Source organism: Papio anubis, chromosome 1, assembly GCF_008728515.1.
Source record: "Papio anubis isolate 15944 chromosome 1, Panubis1.0, whole genome shotgun sequence".
NCBI lineage: Eukaryota > Metazoa > Chordata > Mammalia > Primates > Cercopithecidae > Papio > Papio anubis.
Window position 1 is genome coordinate 120,154,736 of NC_044976.1, and position 18,455 is coordinate 120,173,190.

The 18,455-nt window shown below is 45.2% G+C and overlaps 1 non-coding gene and 1 pseudogene across 1 annotated transcript; both read right to left on the reverse strand.

Moving 5' to 3' along the window:
* Positions 1-16,388: 16,388 nt before the first annotated feature.
* TRNAN-GUU lies at positions 16,389-16,462 on the reverse strand. The gene has a single exon. It is a non-coding gene; the product is annotated as a tRNA-Asn (tRNA).
* A 1,571-nt stretch (positions 16,463-18,033) lies between these two features.
* On the reverse strand, positions 18,034-18,177 carry LOC116271852 (annotated as a pseudogene).
* Between the last annotated feature and the right edge of the window lie 278 nt (positions 18,178-18,455).

Here is an 18,455-nt window from a genome sequence, read left to right on the forward strand (position 1 = left end):
GCTTCCAGGTGGATGGAAGCCACTAGTAGTCTTAAAAAGCTCCCAAGTAATTTTTACATGTGGCTAAAGATGAAAAGGACCATCTGTCTACTAGAATCTCAAGTCACCAGCATAGAAGTGTCCCAAATGTGCAGCTATCTCATAGAAAAGGCTTAACACCACCTATTGATGGAATTTGCCTTCCTCTCTCCATGGTCCTGTTTGCATAGCATGGAAAAAAGAGAAGAGAAAAAGAGGTCGATGGATAGATTGAACCTATAATTTGCCTACATAGAGCAGTTTCTCAAACTTTTCTGACCACAAGATGCAGTGAGAAATATCTAATTCTTTGTGATCATTTTTAAAAAAACCTTTTACTATGTGTAATCCACCCTACCTAGTATTTAAATAAAGCCTGTAGTAGTACGCAGTCCACTATATTGATTTCACAACCCATAAGTGGTTAAGAATTGCAATTAGAAAATTTTTACTTTTGGCCAGGTGTGGTGGCTCACGCCTGTAATCCCAGCACTTTGGGAGGATCACCTGAGGTCGGGAGTTTGAGAACAGCCTGACCAACATGGAGGAACCCCGTCTCTACTAAAAATGCAAAAAAAAAAAAAAAATAAATAAATTGGCTGGGCGTGGTGGTGCATGCCTGTAATCACAGCTACTTGGGAGGCTGAGGCAGGAGAATTGCTTGAACCCCAGGGGCGGAGGTTGTGGTGAGCTGAGATTGCACCATTGCACTCCAGCCTGGACAACAAGAGTGAAACTGTCTCAAAAATAAAAAAATAAAATAAAATAAAAAGAGAAAAGAAAAAGAAAAGAAAGAAAGAAAACTTTTTCACTTTTGCTCAGCTTTTTTATCAAGCAAAATCACAAAAGAACATTTACTGTAAAAGAACATTTACTATAAACATCTTTCTGTGAATCCTTATTTCTGTCCCAGCCACCATGACCCAATAATCTCTAGAGCCTGTTAGTGTTCTCCAGATTGAAGACTTCCCTCTAACTGCTCCTGAACTCTGTGATGTCGTGGAAAAGGTTTGAGGCCTCCATTCTCATCCCAGATTTTTCACCTACAGATCACATGGTCTTAGCCTCTTGACACCATTGTCTCCTTATGGCCAAAGATGGAACTGTACTTGGGTGATATCTGAGCACCCTGTTGGCTTTGACATTCTAGGGCTCTTCCCTTGACACCACGCTCTTAATTAAAAGGAATAGGATGTGGACTTAGGAGGGTTATTTCTCTGCAAACTGTCCTCTCTTTCTTACAAGCTATTTCTGAATGTGCACATTTGAGGCTAAGCAAATCCCTTCCTGGAGGTGGGAAAGACCTTTATTTCTCTTCACAGGAGTATTATGGAGAGTCAATTGATGCTGAGGAGGTGGTAGAGACTTAGCTAACTCATCTGCAGTGGCTTTGAGCAAGGCTTTTAGAATCACAAGGTGGCTGAGGTCCTGTGTCCTACACCACAGGCCAGCTAGTTCATTTCAGGAGACTTTCTTTTCAATCTATTATTACTATCTTTTTCTAGGCCAGAGATTATCTTCACTACCAGAGATTATCCACTTAGCTGCACTCAGTTTGCACCTGGCCTGTATCACCACTTAGCTCTCACTCCAGCCTCAGTTAAGTATCAGCAAGACCTCACCAAAGGTTATTGTTTCGCTGTGTGTGTGTGTGTGTGTGTGTTTCAAGTAACAACTAATGTTGGAACTATCAAAAGCTCTTTTCTACTTTTAACAAAGCTTAGTCACAAACAGCTCCCCAGTTGATGAGAAAAACTGAAACAACAGAACGATTGAAAGTCCAAATCTGAAAGCTCCATCTCTGAGAACCAAATTTTACAGCCACTCCAGATTTGTACTCCAAATGGATAGTTTGATTGTAGAAATCACATCCCTTCAGCCTGCAAATGTGATAACTGCCCAAGAAACAGTGATACCTAGATTCATAGATAATCCCCTTTCTCCCAACCTATATATAACTGGAGTCAACAGCAGCTGGAGGAAAATGGCAAGGACTTGGAATCAAGATTAACTTAGAATAACACTGCTGTAGACTGTTTATCAGCTCTTCACCATATGTCCGTTTTCCTTGAAGGATGAGCATTTAGAAACCTCTGACAATAAAGTTTATTTTACACACATTCTCTTGCCTATGATTTCTTTGTACAAATCACAGTTATAAAACTTTCTTGCTCCAGCTAAAAGCAGGAAACTCAATCACGAATGTATTCACTACATGTATACCACAAAATGATAGCAACCATGCTGAATGCATCACTTGATTCCAAAATTAAATGTTAGCACTCAGTAGTGAAACTACATGTATCTCCAACTCTGGAAGCCTCAGGCAAGATATTCCTGTTTCCTTGCAAGGAAATAGATCTATAAGCAGGGCAGCAGTGTCACACATGTACATTCCTGGGAAACCCAAGGAAACAATGACAGTGACGCAGGGCAGGCGAGCCCCAAAACTGGTTTGTAGCCTGGGAAATTTCTCCCAGACTGTTGTAGCCAAGGAAAGAATTCAAGGGCAAGTCGCTGGTGAGAGAAAGCAACTTTTATTGAACTGGTGCTGCTTCTTGCAGAGCAGGGCTAATCCATAGGCAGTGTGCCCAGAGTTGGTGCCTGTGGGCTGCTAGCTAGTTGTACTTAGACCCACTTTTTTTTTTTTTTTTTTTTTTTTTGAGGCGGAGTCGCTCTGTCGCCAGGCTGGAGTGCAGTGGCGGATCTCCAGCTCACTGCAAGCTCTGCCTCTCGGGTTTCACGCCATTCTCCTGCCTCAGCCTCCCGGTAGCTGGGACTACAGAAGCCTGCCACCTAAGCCCGGCTAATTTTTTGTATTTTTTAGTAGGAGCGGGGTTTCACCGTGTTAGCCAGGATGGTCTCGATCTCCTGACCTCGTGATCCGCCCCGTCTCGGCCTCCCAAAGTGCTGGGATTACAGGCTTGAACCACCGCGCCCGGCCAGACCCACTTTTAATTACATGCCAATTAAGAGTAGGCTATTCAGAACTTTCTGGAAAAGGGGCAGGGAGTTTCCAGAACCATATAAAGTAACTTTCAGGTCATTGCCAAGGTGTTGCCATGACATTTGTAAATGGCCATGTCCCAGTGGTAGTCTTTATGCCCATAAGCAGTGAGGGCAACTAGAGGTCACTTAGTCATCATCTGCTGGTTCCAGCAGGCTTCTTTATAGCCCTGTTTGACCAGATCCTGCTCTGTTCAATGGGGTTGACTGGAAAACAACACCTACTGGTCTCCTACCTCATTTCCCCATCAGAGATTCTATATCCTCCTTAATCTTAAAAGGGCTTTGAGAAGGGTGGAAGTTCATCTTCTGTAACTGCTTCCTGCTGATATTGTAAGTAGACCTGCCTAGCATTGGAGAAGTAAACTCTCTCTGGATACCTGTTCTAAAGGCCCAAAAGGTAGGATGTCTTTATTTTCTGGAGTCAGAAAGAGGGATGGGTTGAAAGTCTTGTGCCAGCATCGTAACATGGAATTATTGTAATCTAGAAGACACAAACTTTACAAGGTACAACAGGACCAAGATTAGTAATAATCTTGGTTTCTTCAATGCCAAAACCTTAGCGAGTCAGCAGCAGTAAAAGTGGGCAATGAATCATAACTTTTCTCACTGTTCATAATATCCCCCATAATCCCAGTATAATATGAAAATGGTGTTATCCTCAAGCCCTTCACCGTAATATCCAATAGATGTTAAGGGTACAGCATGAGATGATCTCGGCTGTACTTTAGCAGTTCCTCGTTCATCTTTCTTGACATGTTTAAATTATAGATAATTTCCACCATCCCAAAAAGGTCTGTAGATGCCAGGCACGGTAGCTTATGCTTGTAATCCCAGCACTTGGGAGGCTGAGGTGGAAAGATTGACTGAGCCCAGGAATTTGAGACCAGACTGGGCAACATGGCAAGATCCCCATCTCTATAAATATTATTTTTTCATATTTAAAAAATAAAAAAAAAATTAAAAAGGTCTGTAGAGTCCCTTTCCAGGCAATCCCACCCTTCTCCCCTTAGTTAATCACTATTCTGATGTTTATCATCATAGATTATGTTGCTCTCTTCTTCAAATTCACATAAATTCATTTTTTGTGTTATGCATTTTTTTCATGTCTTTGAAGTGTATTCATATTATTATATGTATCTGGCTTATTTGGATGTTACTGGTGAGTGTTATTCCAATATGTGAATACACCACATATTGGAATATGTTGGTGGACAATTTGGTTATTTCTAGTTTGGACTATTATGAAGACTGCTGTGCATGAATATTCTTGTAGAAATCTATTTATCAACAAATACTCTGTGTTTTCTTAGATTTTGTATTTGTCTCTATTTGGCATCTATTCATCACAGGACAATTACAATAACTGTATTTTCTTATTTTCTTTCTTTTCTTTTCTTTTCTTTTCTTTTCTTTCTTTTTTTGAGATGGGAGTCTCGCTCTCTCACCCAGGCTGGAGTGCAGTGGCACGATCTTGGCTCACTGCAACCTCTGCCTCCCAGTTCAAGTGATTCTCCTGCCTCACCTTCCCCAGTAGCTGGGACTACAGGCGCCTGCCACCACACCTGACTAATTTTTTGTATTTTTAGTAGAGACTGGGTTTCACTGTGTTAGCCAGGATGGTCTCGATCTCCTGACCTTGTGATCCGCCCACTTCGGCCTCCCAAAGTGCTGGAATTACAGGCGTGAGCCACCGTGCCCGGCCCTTTACTTTTTTCTTAAAACAATTTATTGATGTATGCTTGGTATACTAAAAGCTGTACATATGTAATGAACACAACTTGCTGAGTTTGGAAATAAGTATAGACCCATTAAATCATCACCACAATGTATACAATAAAACTATTCAGCTGCGTGCGGTTGCTCACACCTATAATCCCAGCACTTTGGGAGGCCCAGGCTGGTGGATCACTTGAGGTCAGGAGTTTGATACCAGCCTTCCCAACATGGTGAAATACTATCTCTACCAAAAATACAAAAATTGGTCAGCACGGTGGCACACACCTGTAATTTCAACTACTCGGGAGGCTGAGACATGAGAATCACTTGAACCTAGGAGATAGAGGCTGCAGTGAGCTGAGATCGCACCACTGCACTCCAAGCTGGGCAACAAAGGGAGACTCCATCTCAAAAAAAAACCAAACTATTTGCCACCTCCAAAAGTTCTCTCCCGCCCTCTTTGATTATTATTATTATTATTTTAAGTTTTATATTCTAATTGATACAAAACAATTATACATGTTTAGGGGAGTATATATAATATTTTGATACATGCCTACAATGTGTAATGATCAAATCAGGATGTTTAGGATATCCATCATCTCAAACATTTTATCATTTCTTTGTGTTGGGATCATTTCACATTCTCTCTTCTTAGCTCCTTTGAAATGTACAATATACTGCTGTTAGCTGTAGTCACCCTACTGTGCTGTTTCTTTTCTGAGATTCCACCTAACCCCTTGATGTTCCAACTGCTGTGGTTGTCTAAACTTTGTCCTCTATTTCTTTAACCTAGGAAGACAGTTTGATTTTGTATTGTAATTTAGCTAACCCAAGTAAGGTGGAGCAAAGTTTGTTTTATAAACTAAAAATAAAATCCTAAGTCCCCTAACTGACTAAATGGACCCCTGTTGGCCAACGGGACCCTAGGCAAACCTTCAAAACTGACTCCCAGGCCAAGAAGGAACAAGAGGCCAGAAAAGCCTTATTATATTCCCAGCCTTTTGCAGTTTAGACAAAACTGACCGATATTAATGTTATCACAGAGATCATAACGCTGACAGAACGGACTCTTTATGGCAATAAGACACCAAATGATAAATAAGACACCATGCCAGGCAAGGGTTAACTCATGCACCCCCTACATGCAAAGAATAAACTATGTTCTAACTGCCACAAGGTTTTTTCTCTAGCAGCTAAACAAGCACTGGCCTTGAGAATAGGGAGTGTTGAAGCACTTGCTGCTCACCCCTCACCAGATACTGAACCCCACTCTTCCACAAGCCATAACTACAGCCTTGTCTGACAAGAGACTGATTTCAGTAACTTTCTTCTGATGAGAAGACCAGTGACCATGGACTGGTTCTGTCAGTTTTACAGTATCTGTGCATTTGAGTGCCTTTGTGTCCTGAAAAGACCTTTGTGTATAGGGACTAATTGTAATGCATTTAAATGCTAAGTATCCATAACAAGGTGAACAAGGTTGTATATTACGTGAATGTTTGTTCAATAAGCATGCATCAGGATCCCCTTCATAAATATTCATGAATCTTCCTATAACTGGTTGAATATGTATGTTAGGCCAACCCATTCAACTTAAATTCCTGTCTTGCCCCTCCCTCCCTCAAAGTGCCTGCTTCTGGGCTTCCTGCGTTTCCCAGCTTGTCAGGATGACCACCTTACACGCTGTAACTCTTTATAAGAAATAAATTCTCCTCTGTAACCTCACAAATTGTATGGTTTTTTGGTTAACAGCTTTCTGCCGAAAGTTTGCAAAAAGGGAAACTCACTATATGCCGTTCTTCCACATGTCTGCCTGCTTTTGTTCAGTATTCCAGCACCTTCAAATATATATATATATATATGTTTCTAATTTATAGTCGTTATCTGTGGGAGAGTTACTCTGAAAGCAGCAAGCAGCCATTGCCAGATGCAGAACTCATTCTGTCAGTAATGACAGCCCAGCAAATAAGGCAGGAGCCCCACCCAGCTGTGGATCAATGCATGGCTGTATAACCTTGAACAAGCTGCTTAGTCGATCTCTGAAGTCAATACTGATGTGTGAGAAATGGAGATATGAAAAGAACTGGAGTGCTAGGGTGCCCAAGGGAGAAAAGAGTAGGTAACAAGGTTTTCGGTCGGGAGCATGAGAAACAGGCCGAGGGTCGCCATTAACTCCCCTTCTTCACCAGAGTTTTCTGTAACCCAAGACTACAGAACCCCTCCTGCATCTGAGCCTCGGGGCACATCGCAAGTTCCAGCAAAACGGGGGAAGATTGCCTGCTTTTTGGAGACCTTACAAAACACATATTCCATGACCGGGAATCGAACCCAGGTCGCGGCACTGAACCGAATCCTAGCCACTAGGCCACCAGGGAAGTGCCAGCAAGCGTTTTTCATTCCTGTTGCCTTCCGAAGGTTTCTCCAAAAGGTGAACCTACCCGCAGTGCTCACGATGGCTGCCAGATGCACAAGTCAAAACTGATCTAGAGGCTCTGAAGTGCGCTGTGCTCCCTGAGGAGTGCGGAGCCACTGGAACCACAAGCAGCTTTAGACAGGAGCCAATGAGGCCATCAAAACCCTCAACAGAGGCATCTGTGAGTTCACTGTGGTGGCTGCAGACACCACGCTGCTAGGGAACATTCTGCACCTCCCACTGCTGTGTGAAGACGAGAATGTGCTGGGTCTGCCTGGAATGTTTGTGCACTCCAGGCAGACTCTGGGGCGGGCCTGTGGGATCTCCAGTCCTGTCATCACTTGTTCTGTCACCATCAAAGAAGGCTGATTCAGTCCATTCAGCACTCCATTGAAAGGCTGCTAGTCTAAACCTGTGGCGTCTAAACCTGTGGCCTCTGCTGCACAATCTCTGCTGACTCCTCCCCCTGAGGTTATTTTCAGCTGCTTTCTATTGTTATAAAATATTATAGTACTAAGTCTGGTTTCTGGGGTTTTGTACAGTTTTTGTTCTGTTTTACAGGGTTGTTTTCCCCCTTCTCCCTGCCCACCCTCTCTCTGCCATCCTTCTCCTCTTATCCTCTCCATTGAAAAATGAAGAAATGTTCAGAACAGAAGAAGTACAGTGGTGGCACCATCAAAGGCAAGAAGAGCCAGGAGACCCTGATGGGAGCAGGGATACGGACCTGGTTCTAGCTTCCAGTCACTAACTTTCGACTGTGTGCAGGGTACAATGGAAGTAAACACCACCCACTATATACCCCTGTGCCTGGCATACAGAATCATTCATACATGTTAAAACGATCGAGGGGTTTCTTATGCTTCTAGGGGATTATGGATCATATTGGGAGGAAGCATGTCTTCTGTGAGGTTGTTTCGTTTATGTCCAAGTGTCATTTACTAATGTCGCCCTGTTGTTTGCTTTTGTAAGATGTTGTATGTTCTTCCTCCACCTGACAATTGTGCCCCTGATGGCGGCCGGGCAGCAGCATACCAAACAGATGTGATGCAGGATTTCAGAGGCGGGTGAGTGAGACGTGGGTCAGTGGACTCAGGTCTTGAAAGAGTCCGGAGTGGCAAGGGCAAAGAACATGAACTGGTGCTGGAATGAAGGATTCTGGGAAGATTGTGGAGACCTGGCTGGTAGCGACAGCAGAAATGATGGAATCCGAGGAAACAACCTCTCTCTGATGAATCGAGATTTCTTCAGTGGACACTTAGTCCCAGCTCTGATAGCCCTTACCCCTGTTTCCTGCCACAGTGTGGGTCATGTGTATTCTTTATCACATGAGGAGAGTGCTGATTCATGTGTCATTTATTTTGTGAGCATCCTAATAAATGTATTCATATCCCAGTTTAATGAAAAAAACCAATCTAGAGATGCCCCATTTCGAGGTGACAGCATGGCTCTGGAGAGATGGCCACAGGAGCCTTGGGAGTGGACCAGGTTGCTGGGAGAAGGCAAAAGGGGAAGCACCCAAGCTGGGAAGGGGCTAAGCGCTCAGCCCCTGGGACCACCAACAGCAGGCCTGAGAGACATGCAGGAAACCAGACAGCCTGGATGAAATTTCTTTTAAGCAAGGCCCGTGGTCCCTGACAGAACACCACAGGTTTCCCCTAAAACCTTTCGCATCTGCACTCTTTACATCTTAGTTGGAACTCTTTTGTTCTCATCCTTGCAATACACAGAGAAAACAAATCGCAGGTTTTTGTTTGTTTTAAGATAAAGTCTTCCTCTGTCACCCAGGCTGGAGTGCAGTAGCGTGATCATGGCTCACTGCTGCCTCAAACACCCGGGCTCAAGTGATTCTCCCACCTCAGCCTCTGGAGTGGCTAGGACCACAGGGGCACCACCACAGAGACAGGATATTGCCATTTTACCGAGAATGGTCTCAAAGTCCTGAGCTCAAGGGATCAGCCTGCCTAGGCGTCCCAAAGTGCTGGGACTACAGGCATGAGCCACCTTGCCCAGCCAACCAGAGTTCTTTTTAATGCCAATATTTTACTCGGATTCCACATCTAGGCGGGAATTCGTGTTTTGAAGTAAAGATGTTGCTCTACACAATCCTCTCCTTTCCTGATCACTGAATTAGAGTAAATGACTGTCCTGAAGAAGGTACCCTTGGGAGAGTGGGTTGGCCTGTCTTTCCACCCTTTCTTGGCTCTGCCCTCACCTTCAAGCCTCTTTCTGGCCTCTGCTCAAGGTCCAGAGACATGCTAAGACCTCTCTGTGTGGCTCCTCTGGAAGAGTCAGGAACCCCACACTTCCTGTTCAGTCGGCAGAGAAGCTTCAAGCCGCACACTTTTGGGTATGACAGGATCCCACAGGGCACAGATGTGCAGTGGCCCACGAAGTGAGTTTGTGGGTCTCCAGATACCTGCAGCCCTTTCTGCTCCTGTAGGGAAAAGGGCAATTGCCTTATTTTTCTGTCCAGGAAGGACCCCAAAATGTTCTGAGTCAGAAAGACGGTGAATCCTCTCCTGTGGGTCAGTGGAGAGGGAGAGAGAGAGATTTCAGAGGGAAGAAAGCAGAAAAAGATGCCACAAAATTGCCTAATCAAAAGTTCCCATGATGCCTGCCTCATCTGGAACTGGGCTCCCAGTCTCTAGTGAGGGAGACATAGTCCAGTCCAGTCCCAGTCTCCAGTCTGAACCAAAGCAGAACAAAGCTGGACACTGCAGCCTGGCATCCAGCGAACATTCAGTCACTTTCCCCAGCGTGGGAGCATTCGAACTTTGGATGTGAAGGAAACATGGTAACCACTGCAGTAAGAAAAGCAACTGCTGGAGAAAATGGCACTTTCTTCCCCAAATTTGTTTCTACACTCATGTCTAAAGAACACCTTAGGAACAACATTAATATCTTTCAGCAAAAGGAAATTCTGCCTGTTGACCTTTTGCTGTGAGACAAACTTGAAAACTTCACAGACACTGCGTTTCTCTGAAAACTGCCCTTACCTCTTTGTTACAATTCACTTCAAGACCTGTTGAGCAGGAACATCAAAAAGGCAAATAAGAAGTTTCAAGGATTATGAAAGAATGCACTAAAACTGCCCTTAAAAAAAAAAATCTCAAGATGGAGGTGGAGATCCTGTGATCATGAAATCTGAATAGGCTGCTCCTGTGTCCTTCAGCGGTGATGGCTCTGAAACCCTTGTGTTCTACAAAACTTGTGGCCTGCTCTTCCAACCAATTCAATGCAGGCCAAGAAGCACAGTTTGTTCTGTATTTTCAAACAGTCAAATGCCTTGAGACACAGGCTTTGCTACAGTACCTGCTAAAACTTCAATGTGCGAATAAATACAGCCTAAACTGAGTCGAATAGACTAAGCGAGAGTGGCAGTGAAGGATCCGCTTTGGAAGACTTCGAAGTGCTGAGGCCAAAGGGCTGGCAAGGAAAAGCCTGTGGGTAAGGGCCCTCGGCCTGAGGGAAGGGCAGGCAGGGAGGGTCCTATGGTTCCTGGGAGGACCTGAAGCATGCTCTCCTGTCAAGAGCCAAGAGCCCTGATGGCCAGCACCAGGGAAAAGGCCCCTGAGGCGCAGTCAGCAGCCCTGCAGGGGCAGGTCCACACTCCTGTGTGGCACGGAGCATTCAGGGCTCCAACGCTCAAAACCCACCAGCTCCTGAAGCTTCTGGGAGCCAGAGAGAGTCAGCCGGGAAATTTCCCAAACACAGTTCCTGGCAACCCTGCATGAGATCCGGCATGCCGAAGCCAGATTGGGGGTCCCTAGGGTCTTGGCTTCGGGGCTAGGCATGGAACTATAAATGAGGGTTCGGCCTGTCTGCCTGAGGGATTGTGATTCCTGGCATCTTTTTCACTCAAATTTTGAAAAGCAGTCGAATTTCTCATATTGGAAACTCTAATAGTTAAAAACAGTAGACACTAACATTTTCAGGAATGTGTCTTGTGCCAGGAGCTGGGAGGGGTTTGTGTAGTGGAGTGATGACATGTTCGCTTCACGTGTGAAAGATTCCCGGTTTGAAATCGGGCGACAACACCCTTGCTTTCCTGAATGTTGGAAATACGTAGGTGATTCTAAAGAAACATGAAAGGAATGCCATTGCTAATCAACAAACCTGCTCACAGCGAACCTCATTCCTTGTCCTGCTAGTCAGAGTGGCGAGGAGGGAAGGGCACATTTGCCACAGGGCAGTCATTTCAGCAAGGGAGGTTGAGGGTGACACAACAATGTGAAGTTTTAGATCAGGAAATCTCACAAAGTTCTCTTCATTCTCTTCCAGTGCCGGAATTTCTCCATGGGCTGACAATGTGATTACATCTCTGAAAACTCAGGAGTTATTTCCTGGGGGTCCTGCTTGGCTGCCCTCCGTCTCAGAGCACAGATATGGAACAAGTGATTTGCCTGAGAAAACCAATCAGAAGCTGCATCTGGATCTCAAGCCAAGGATATGGAGTCAATATTCCATATTCACACCAAATAAGAACAGATAGATAGATAGATAGATAGATAGATAGATAGATAGATAGATATGTTTTTTCTTTTGTTCTTGTTGTTTTTTGTTGTTCTTGTTGTTGTTGTTTGAGATGGAATCTCGCTGTTGCCCAGGCTGAAGTGCAGTGGTGCCATGTCGGCTCACTGCAACCTCCATCTCCCAGGTTGAAGTGATTCTCCTGCCTCAGCCTCCCGAGCAGCTGGGATTACAGGTGTGCACAACATGCTCGGCTAACTTTTGTATTTTTAGGAGAGACGGGAGTTTCCCCATGTTGATCAGGCTGGTCTCAAACTCCGTACCTCAGGTGATCCACCCACTTCAGCCTCACAGAGCACTGGGATTACAAGCGTAATGGTAATACATTGTCTCCTCATCAACGTGTCTGCCTTGAGGGCAGGGTTGTAATACTGGAGGAATTAGTGCTTGGCCTGAAGGGCAGCAACAACCCCTCCAGCCCACACCATTCACCTTCCAGAGTGGGAGGTAAGTTCTGGTGTGTTTCTATGGGTTTATAACCTTTAGAATTGTAACCTTTTCACATTCGTCTATACTCCTGTTGGATCCAGGAAGTCCGGACAAAAAATCATAAAGCCACGGTTGCTCCATGACATATGTGCTGGGTCTTGGGCAGAAACTGAACCTCCAAGAAGATGTGTGTATCTGGAGCGGGCTGGCAGAAAGCTGTGAGGAGAGCCCTTGGACCTTTGACCTGGGTAAAGGGCAGATCCCTGAGGATTCAGACGCCTTGGCCTGCAGTTACACCAGTGCTGGCCACTCAGTGGTTCCAAGCAGCAGTCTGGCACTCAAGTGCCTAAGTGCTCCCTCCAGAGAATAGAAGGCAAAGCAAGCCCTGGATGCAGTGATCCCAGACCTGTCAAGGAGAATAGAAGGCAAAAGCAGGAGACAAGGTTGGGAAAGGGTGGGAAAGTGGGTGAGAGCCTTCCGGGACCTGTACTGTGCCTTGCAAAAGTAATATTTTTAGGCCAGGCTCTGTAGCTCACGCCTGTAATCCCAGCATTTTGGGAGATGGAGGTGGGTGGATCATCTGAGGTCAAGAGTTTGACACCAGCCAGGCCAACATGGTGAAAGCCCGTCTCTATTAAAAATACAAAAATTAGCTGGGCGTGGTGGCGGGTGCCTGTAATCCCAGCTACTGGGGAGGCTGAGGCAGGAGAATCACTTGAGCCTGGGAGGCGGGGGTTGCAGTGAGCCGGGGTTGCAGTTAGCCAAGGTTGCAGTGAGCAGAGATCACACCACTGCACTCCAGCCTGAGCGACAGAGTGAGACTCCTCTACAAATAAATAAATAAACAAACAAACAAATAAATAAACCCCAATGGGATTTTTCTTTCCCACATTTCCTTGACTGACAGGCTCACAGTGGCCCTGCTCCTGGATGCTGAATCTCTATGTAGACCAGACTCACCAAGTGGGTAATAAACATTCCAACAGATGCAACAAATGAGGTTATGTTGACAGTGAGAAAACAAAACAAAACAAAACAAACTACATGCTTCCGCCAGAAACTGAACCTAGGGAAGAGGAAGAAATTCCACCTGAATCACTAATGCTGTTAGTTTAAAAAATTCTGCTTAGCTTATGATACATTCAGTACTTCTAGATCTGATTTTGTCCACCATTCACATTAGCCCTAGGGTTCATTTTCCAGACTCCTTTACAGACATGCAAATCAACTGGTTCAAACTGAATGTAATGGCCCAAATGTTTTCAGTTACACTGAACCCCCAGTTCCATGTGGGATGGAAGGGAAAGCCAGCCTGGTGCAGAATTGTTTCCAGGCTAGGCACAAAGGAAAGGATCGGTGGCAGACTCCCTGAATTGAGGAAGTAAAGCTAAGTGTCTGGGGAGAGCAAGACAGAGTTCATAGGACAAAGATCCAGTGAGAAGATAACTAAGCAGAGAGAGAATCTGGGCATATGTACAGGTTCTGCCACCAGTATTCAGCAGAGCACTAGTCAGTGCATGATTGTGAAAAGAGTAGCTGACTAGTACCAGGGAAAGAAACATCCAAGAAAATCATGGAATGGCGTCTGGTACTCACACAGTGCAGAAAACAGTATCTGTTCGCACCAGTCAGACTGGAATGATTCATAATTCATAATGCTTTTGTAACGGGATATAATCAGCCCTGGACTGAGCACTACTCCTGAACCACGTAAAAGTTCATAAAAGCAAGATCCAAAAGGATCCAACTGTTTACAGGTCACTTAAGTGCACCCCAGAAAAAATTCAAGACGATTTATAGGAATTATAAAATATAACTTCCTGCTGGCAAGGGAAAAAAAGGAATTTAAAAATAGCTAGCATGCAAAAAGGTAAACTTCACAATGTCCTGCGTCCAATTAAAGAATACCAAATAGGCAAAGAGCCAGGAAATGATGACCCATAAAGAGGAGAAATAATCAGTTAATCAAAATTGAACCAGACCTAACATGATGTTAGAATTAACAGAGAGGACAGCCAGGCGCAGTGGCTCATGCCTGTAATCCCAGCACTCTAGGAGGCTGAGGTAGGTGGATCACCTGAGGTGAGGAGTTCGAGACTAGCCTGGTCAACATGGTGAAAGCCCTTCTCCAGTAAAAATACAAAAATTAGCTGGGCATGGCGGTGCATGCCTATAATCCTAGCTACTCGGGAGGCTGAGGCAGGAGAATTGCTTGAACCCAGGAGGCAGATGTTGCGGTGAGCTGAGATCGTGCCATTACACTCCAGCCTAGGCAACAAGAGACTCTGTCTCAAAAAAAAAAAAAAAAAAAAAAGAACACAGAGGACTTTAAAACAGTTATTATGATAATTATGACAATATTCTATGGGTCCAAAGAATTAAGCAGAGGCATCGAACATATAAAAATGGTCAGAATCTAACTTTGGAGATTAAAAACTACAACATTTGAGATAATAAATTAACTGGAAGCAATTAACAGCAGATTAGACACTGCAGAAAAAAAGATTAAGAAACACAAAGCCTCCAGGTGCGGTGGCTCATGCCTGTAATCCCAGCACTTTGGGAGGCCGAGGTAGGTGGATCATAAGTTCAGGAGATCGAAACCAACCTGGCTAACACAGTGAAACCCCGTCTCTACAAAAAAATAGAAAAAATTAGCCAGGCCTCATGGCGGGCACCTGTAGTCCCAGCTACTCAGGAGGCTGAGACAGGAGAATGGCGTGGACCCGGGAGGTGGAGCTTGCAGTGAGCCAAGATCATGCCACTGCACTCCAGCCTGGGCGACAGAGTGAGACTCTGTCTCAAAAAAATAAAAAAAGAAAAAAAAAAGAAACACAAATTCTCGAATGATTGAAATATCTAAAATACAACTCTACTGGCCAGCTTTAATTTTTGTTTTATGGACAATCAGTGAATGATAGTGCAGAAGTTTAAGACACCTAATAGACAAGTAATTGTAGTTCCCCAAAAAGACTGGGGAAGAAGAAAAATGTATTTAGAAACAAACTTTTCAATCAGAGTGAAGACTGTTAACCTACTTATCAAGAGGTGGAATAAACCCCTAGAAACCTGAAGAAAACCATATTTAGTAGGCACTTCATAAATGAATTGCTCAAATTGAAAAAAATCTCAAAATCAGAAGAAAAAAGTAAGGCAGTACTACAAAACCAGAAAAGATTCACATCATTGCGAAAGAGAGTCATTCAGTGAGAGGTGGGGCATCTGAAAGCACTGGGGAGGCTCCAGTGTCAGAATTCTACGAAAGCTGAAAATTCACTACCACCAGCCTACACCACACACACAAAAAAAAAATTAAAAGAGTCCTCCAGGTAGAATGAAACTGACACCGCATGAAAATCTGGATGTACAAAAAAAAAAGAAAAGAAAGAAAGAAAGAAAAGAAAAACCACTAGAAATGACATCTACATAGGCAAATATATAATTTTAACATCTGACTCTTTAGCCAGGCATGGTGGCTCATGCCTGTAATCCCAACTTTGGGAGGCCGAGGCAAAATTCCCGAGGATCACTGAGGTCAGGAGTTTGAGACCAGCTTGGCCAATATGGGTAGACCCCTCTCTACTAAAATTACAAAATTAGTCAGTGTGGTGGCTCATGCTCAGGATCTCTACTCAGGAGGTGCTGGAGTCAGGGAGAATGGAACCGAGGGAAGCAGGAGTTGCAGAAGTGAGGCAGATTGTGCACTCCAGCCTGTCCAATAGAGGCAGAGACTAGTCTTAAAAACATAAAAAACCACATCTGACTCTTTAAATAAAAGTAAGAAAGATGGATTGTAAGGTTTATAACACGTGTAAAGTAAAATGCATGACAATAGCATAAAGGCAGAGAGGAGTAATGTGAAGAGGTACGACACCACTTGAAGGCAGACTGTGATGGGTTAATTTTTGGCCAGGAAAGCAAGGCCAGAGATTTTTTGAAGTTTCTTTTCTTCATTATACTTTCAGGTTCCCATACATACAACCTAGTTTGTTCTGGAGGGATCTTATTTTCTAGGAGGCTCGAGAGGGACCTTCTGCTTTGTGTCCTTATGGGATGCACAAGACACAAGGGAACGGTCTCTCACTTTTAAATACAGTCATAGGCCTGAGGAGAAACAACTGCAATTTTTTTTTTTTAAATGAGATGGATTTCTCACTGGTCTTGAACTTCTGAGCTCAGGCGAGGCTTCCGCTATGTCGGCCTCTCAAACTGTTGGGATTAATCAGCGTGAGCCACCGCACCTGACCGCAACTACCAACATTTAAAAGCACGTCCCTGGGTGGGCTCGAACCACCAACTTTCCGGTTAACAGCCGAACGCGCTAACCGATTGCGCCACAGAGACAACCTCGATTGGTCGTTTTTATCTCAACATAGATTAAGCAATCACTAACCTCTAGGGGTTGCCATTCGCTTTCTGCAGGACAAGTGTGCAGACTACAAAGTTTCGGAAAACTGGAGAGGCTGAGTCGACTAATCGTGTTGTTGCACGTTAGAAACGCTTGCATTGCGTGACTCTGAAACCAGAAGAGCGGCCGAATGGCCTTCACCCTGCGTTGACCCTCGCCTGCTTCAGAAGCCAGTGCATCTGGAAATGCCTGGATCTGCGACCCCACCCTGAGCCTAGTAAGGCCCAAGGGAAGCTGAACGCCCCGACGGCTCTCCTGGTAGCTCTTTCTGTTTTTTTGCGCTGCCTTCAGGCAATCATCTGCTCCGCTTGCTCTCCTCTCACTCAACTCGGCTTCAGTAGATGGAGTCGGTGGGGCGGGAGCGGGAAAGAGGCAGGGGAGTCAAAAGGGAAAAGGTGAACAGAGGAGACCAGGACGAGACAAAGGGACAGCCCAGGATGCCCGTGCAGAGGGCACCGACTGGATGCAGAGAAGATGGGAGATGTATCAGAATGGAGAGGAGAATACGAGAGAGAAAATCACAAGAACCTGTAGCTGCCCAGTAATAAAGAAGTAAAAATCGCATAAATGTTTTTACATGAAAAAAAAAAAAAAATTGGGGGGACCAGGCGCCGTGGCTCACGCCTGTAATCCCAACACTTTGGGAGGAGGAGGTGGGTGGATCACTCACTTGAAGTAAGGAGTTCGAGACCAGCCAACATGGTGAAAGCCCGTCTCTACTAAAAATACAAAAATTAGCCGGGTGTGGTGGCGCAGGTTTGTAGTCCCAGCTACTCGGGAGGCTGAGGCAGGAGAATCGCTTGAACCTGAGAGGCGGAGGTAGCAGTGAGCCGAGATCGCGCCAGTGCCCTCCAGCCTGGGCGACGAAGCAAAATTCTGTCTCTCAAGAAAATGCATAAATAAATAAGAGGGGTGGGGAAGCAAAACGATGGGCAGTTGGGATTCTATAGTGGTTAGTACCCTGCCTTGTGCCTGCAGCAACGTCTGTTCTAATCCGAATCCTGGTACAGTCAGGCTTTATCTTGGGCCCACTGGGGCGAACCCGTGTGTCTTTTGGTTTGCTTTTCATTCCTGCACCAGTTGCGGCCTTTATCTGCAGCCAGAAAGCCAGAAAGTAGGGTTTACCGCTGGCCCCACAGCGCCATACTGTCTGGGGAAAAGAAGGAAACCCAACAGCACACAAACAAAGGCCCAAAGGGAAACCTTCGAAGTGCTCTATGCCTCACCGTTTAGCAGAAAATATCAAGCAACTCTCAACCTAGCTGGTCTGTAGCTTCCACGAATGAAATAAGGTATTTATTGGAGTCTTTCTGGTTGAGATATTTCAAATATTTGGTGGAGCTTTTAATGAGAGAGAGAGACTCTCTCGAGTGTGGAAGAAAAAAATGAGGGAATGTGAGGATGAGGCGACTTTAGGACAGAAAAAAAAAGAGAGACGAGGAAGCCACGTAAACGTTTTTGGGTAGGCGTGAGGCGATGTCAGTCTTGAACCCCGTTATGTTAGGTAAAGAGGGCAACCCTCTTCTAGCACAAACACCGTTTCCCACATTGAGGAAATCACAGGGATCAGCAACTCTAGAGTGCGATGAAGAACCTTCACTCTGGGAGAACCCCCTTCGTCACCACGGTCTCTACTCTGCCAGGTAAGTGGGAATGAGCGCATGCCCTGCAGGGACAGCACAGCCTCCTCGCCCTGGCCGGACGCTCAGGGTCACCATCCTCCCCACTGCCTCCCCTCGCCATTCTTCCAAACCACTCTCCGCCAAAGATTCCTGGGCGATTCCACCCCCACACCTGGCCCAGGGCGCCTTTCAGCAGCGGCTCACAGCCCACCCAGCCACCGCGCCTGTGCTGAGGGTTCTGCCTGCCGCCTCTGCCAGTTTGTGCACTTCACTTCCCTGGCTCCCGCTCTCCCCTGAGCTTACAGTG